The sequence below is a fragment of the Lycium ferocissimum genome, chromosome 6 (genome assembly GCF_029784015.1).
Source record: "Lycium ferocissimum isolate CSIRO_LF1 chromosome 6, AGI_CSIRO_Lferr_CH_V1, whole genome shotgun sequence".
Lineage (NCBI taxonomy): Eukaryota > Viridiplantae > Streptophyta > Magnoliopsida > Solanales > Solanaceae > Lycium > Lycium ferocissimum.
In genome coordinates, this window is record NC_081347.1 from 48467131 (window position 1) to 48472252 (window position 5122).

General features: G+C 32.1%; 1 long non-coding RNA gene across 1 annotated transcript; it reads left to right on the forward strand.

Moving 5' to 3' along the window:
• The first annotated feature begins 1217 nt into the window (after positions 1-1217).
• Positions 1218-4084, forward strand: LOC132059745 (uncharacterized). Its single transcript, XR_009415722.1, has 2 exons — positions 1218-1485; positions 1949-4084. It is a non-coding gene; the product is annotated as an uncharacterized LOC132059745 (long non-coding RNA).
• The last annotated feature ends 1038 nt before the right edge of the window (positions 4085-5122 follow it).

A 5122-nucleotide genomic window follows, 5' to 3' on the forward strand; every position in this document is an offset into this window, starting at 1 on the left:
TTAGGGGGTATTTAGGGGTGTTAATGATTTTGTAAAAATTGATTTAATCGATCGAACCGAACCGTACCCAACCGATTATTAGGATTTTTTAATAAAATAAACGGTTTTTATATAAATTTCTAACTGTATCAAAAAATTGGGTAGATTTTTTATTTTATAAAAATAAGCCGAAAAAATACTGAACCCTACCGAATACATTTATATGTGTAAAATATATTGTATATAATAAGTTTAAAATTAATAAAACATTAAATTTTTCGTCTTGTGCCTCGGGTGATGGAAATGACTACAAAGTCAGCAACAAGTTGTTGACACCTAATTTTTTACCTCCCGTAATTTATTTTAATTACCCAGAGTCCTTGGATATTAAACGGAGTAAAATGTGTATTTTCTACAAGTCAAAATGATTTTATAAAATTATTTAGATAATATTTCTTCATTTCATTTGGCAAAATAACTTCGATAATATTATAAATCATTTAGAAATCAATTTAAATTTTTTATAATTAATATGGAGTATTTGTCAAATATTAATCAAAAATAAAATTTAAAACAACTATTTATTTAATTGCTAAAGTTACCAGAAAATAAATTACTAAGCATTCTACTCCGTTTAATTCAAGAAATCTGATTAATTAAATGAATTAATCATTTCTACCCCTCAATTCTTAATTTTGCATAGTCAATTTACATTTGTACAATTTTTTGAGTTAATCGTAATTAATCAAGTGTTTAATTATGGTCAATTTCATGAATTGCTTACTATACGGTTAATTAGGGCTATAATTGAAATAATCAATTTGTTGGGTAATTCTAGCTTTGATTGAAATGGACAATTTTCATGGTTTAAGTTCAATTGGGGTCATTATTACAAAATTAGCCTTTAATTGCTTGAATAGTTTGATTCTGGCTTTAATTGGAGCAATCAACTTCATGACTTAAGTCAATTGAAGTCATTATTGCAAATTAGTCCTTAATTGATTGATCAGATTAAAAATGGCTGTAATTGAAATGTCCAAATTTATGGTTTAAGTTCGATTAGGTCATAATTGCAAATTGCATAATTAGTCGTGTCTATTAATTTGATTAATTGGTTAATTAATTGTGTTTGGCCATAATTGAAGGGTTTAAATTAATGGACCTTCTTAATTATGGCCATTCTTAATATATGTATATCATGTGTATAGGCATTTATACACAAAGACTGCCCCATTTCCTTTTTATTATAACGGCCCAAGAAAAAGTTTAAGGAGGGTAATATCCTCTCATTTCCTCAGTCAGCAACCAAACGAGCCTAAGGGTGAAGGGAGGGTTTCTTGTGAAACCCTAGTGCCGCCTCCCCTTTCTCTTTCCTCTCTTCTCGTCACCGTTGCCTGAAATGGCAAAGTGACAGTGTACAATCACTTTATGCAGTCGTGGTTCAATGATTTGAGGCAATACATTAAATATTTGCCTCCTCTCTCTACGAAACGCAACCCAAATGAGGTATAACCCCTCCATTCTTTTACCGTTTTCTGAATTCATGGTCAAACAAGGAGGAATCCCTTAATGGGATTTGTCTTAACCTATTTTGAATCATGGATTTTCATTCGTTCATATAGAATCGAACGGATTGATCCAGTTTGGGTCAAATCTGACCCTCTATATGTGTATTTGTTTGAATCCCAGTCGTTGCATTTTGAATTAGAGAGAAAATTTCCAAAATATGAACTTGTCCCACATCGGCTTGGGATTAGGTTTTCTCAAGTTTGGGGGTTCTATAAATAAGAACCCCATTTCTACCATTTGAACAAGACCTGGATCAAATATTTTACAGATATTCACCAAAAAAAAAAAAAAAAAACTCGACTTCTCTTAAGTTTTGGCAAGAATTGCTTGGAAACTTTGAAATTCGGGTCAAGTAAAAATTTTAAATACTTTCCTTGTGTTATGTGGCTGAGTTGTGAAGTTGAGGAGCAAGGAAGCATCCAAGTCCATTCTCGACAAGGTTGCACCTCAAAAAGGTAATTTTTTTTTCTTTAGTTAATTTTTCAGTAATTATGTGTTAATTCATTGTTTTATGTGATTTATGTCTTATGTAGTTAATTAGTTTAATCTTGCTTTAGTGTAGCCTAGGTCTGTTTTGAGCTATTAATTATGCCCTTTAATTGTAATTGGCTTAGATTATTTACTTATAAGTTATACTTAGTTGTTTAGTTTAAGGTAATTGTTAGCTCATATTAATCCTGTTTTTGCCAGTTAAGTAGGATTAAAGATGTAGGATCCCTAATCAATCCTATCTAGTATGCTTATCTGTTCAAGATAGTTTGTATGTAATATAACATGATCAAGCATTTGCCTCACCTAAAATTGCTAAATCCCCGTTAATATGTGTAGTCTATTGATTCATTTAAGGCTTAAACTGGTAACTATATAAATATCTACTTGTGTTGTGAAATTAAGCTAGACTTAAACTGTTTAGTCTTGTCTCTGTCTTTTTTTAAATCTACCTAAGTGGTTGAATTCATGACTTTGCTATACATTGATGTTGAGTACATAATATTCCATTGTGGAGTCTGAAGAATCATTATTGCCTTAATCTGTGCATTCTTTTTCCAAAAAATTCATGTCACTAGGTTCAAAACTACAACCATGTTGTCAAAATGCCTCATGTATTTCCCACATAAGTAAAGTCCCTAGCTTATTTAACTAAGTCTTTGTTGGTATTGCTTGATGTTGTCAGATGTTTTGAATCACATAAAACACTTATGTTACCTTTCAAAACACTTTTGAAACTAAAAAATGAAAATGATGTCCTGTGAGTTTTGAAGTTTAGATTTGTGTTTAAATATAAGTGATTTAAAGTCAGTGTCCCCTTACTAAGCTGAATCTTGTTTGTTTGAAACAATCTGTGGACAACAACTCTCGCTTATGCAATATTTGGAATCTGTTATGAGTTAAGAGGCTAAAGTCTGGGATTTGTAATGAAATATGAAGTTGGAAAGAGGCTAAACATGCTAATCAAGATTTCGTCTATTGTAAATAACTTGGTAGTTGTTTTATTTGGTCTCCATATGTTAGTTTATGTGAATCTGAGGTCCGAATCATGTTATTTAAGATCATTAGTTTAATTTGTCAAACTTGTTCATGTCTATGTGTTACATTTAGAATTGGGAAGACTTTAGTAAAATGATTTAGGCATTTAAACCATTTCAAAAGATAGGCTGTCTCTTTTTATAAAGGTCTTAAAGTTAGTATAAAATTGGTTATGGACTGTTGTGCTTGAACTGTGAAGTGCCATTTTGCTGAGGCTGACTTTTTCCTAAATTATGTATCTTCTCTTCCTCTATGTGTTGCAAAAAATCATGTGTTAGGTAGGGAGTATATGAAGTATACATTCTGCATACACCAGGGTGTATACAAGAGGTACTTCATATACCCCTTTGGATGAATGCTGGAATTTGTCATGAGAACAAAGATTTGGGCCAAATTTACCCCTTTTGAATGTTTTTGTCATATGGGCCTATACATGAATTATGGTTTGGGTTATGAATTTTCCTTGATTGTTATTTGATGTTGGGCCTCCGCCTCAAGCTATTATATCTCCTCTGCTTTGTTTTCTTTATGTAGCTGCTTGATTTCCTCTCTGTATTTTACTTGCTTAAGTATGAATTGTGTGTGCCTTAGTCCAAATACTTAGACGAATACTAATCTTTATCCCTTTATGTTCCATGTGAATTCAACTTGGGCCATTCGGGCCACCCTTGCATCAAACCTGTTGGGCTGGAGGCCCAACCCCTTTCTTGATCGAGTCCGAAGAAGGAGAAATGGAAGCTAATATGTTGAAGGCCCAGTCATGCGTGAAAATGGCACTGATGCGTTTGGGTAGGCCTATCAGTTAAAGATCTACTTTCTTCACTTCTTTACTTCATATGTATCTTGCATGTATATATATTGTTATGTCCTGAATGTGTAAATAATGAACCCCTTGTGTATGTTAGAACTTAGGAAAACTCTAGTGTTCTAGGAAGTCGTCAAACCATTTTAAACTTGGACAATAAACTGCTTTGCATGGAAAGAAAAAAAAGGACAAGACTTAGCTCGATTTAGAGTTTAAAACTGTTTGAGATTATGGCCAAGCATAAAAAATGAAAAAATGGAATTTTGGTTAAGCCTAAAATTGGATCAATGCAAAAGGGATTTCTCAAATGATAAGTAACTTTTGAACCCGTGATAAAAATTGTTTGATAAGTTTGCCTTAAACCTGAGACGAAGTTGTGAAATGAGTCGACTTCAAAAATTAGCATTTTTATATACCAAAGAAACAATTTTCCGGACTAGAATTGATTTGTTAAACTTGGACATTTTATAATCTAAGAAGTTGGAGCCTGGACTTATGAAATTTCTAAAAATAAAATAAAAATGGGACTGTTTTGGGCCTGGAAGCCCAAAATTCATTGAACCCAAAAAACAAAAGGAAAACTCACTTGGACCAGTTTGAGGAAGATGGAATTTGGACTGGAATATAAGTTGACTTGTTGAGCTTCAAATGGATAAAAATGGACTTAAATAAACTATATATATATATATATATATATATATATATATATATATATATATAAACGGAGATATATTCCATATTTCCGTATATTATATCTAACAAAACCCATAAGTACTAAACCCATTTTATTAGGACTAGAATAGTAGTGACTCTACTAGGGAGAAATCCCTGGTATGTTCTAGTCCGGCAATAAAGTGAGTTGAACACTTATGCGGATTTTTTAAAAACCCAAAACCCCCTTTTCTAAGGGGACTTTTTGCCGAATATTTTCTTGAATTTATGATATAAATGAAACGACATTTTGAGGAAACTTAAACATTTTTGTAGGAAATAATTACATTAATCACACATTGAAGCTCATAGGTCAACTGTATTCTATGGATCTTTAATACCAGCGTGCGTAAAACCTTCCCTAAGGATCACGTAACCCTTACCTCGAACTTTGGTTTTAAATGATTTTTCTCTTGTTTGATAAATCCTTGTACTTGGTTTCCCTAATTTCCGTTATAAAATTAGGTTGCAACTCTAAAAATACTAAAATCCAACTAGAGTACCAACAACCTCGTAGTAGGGTTTATGCGC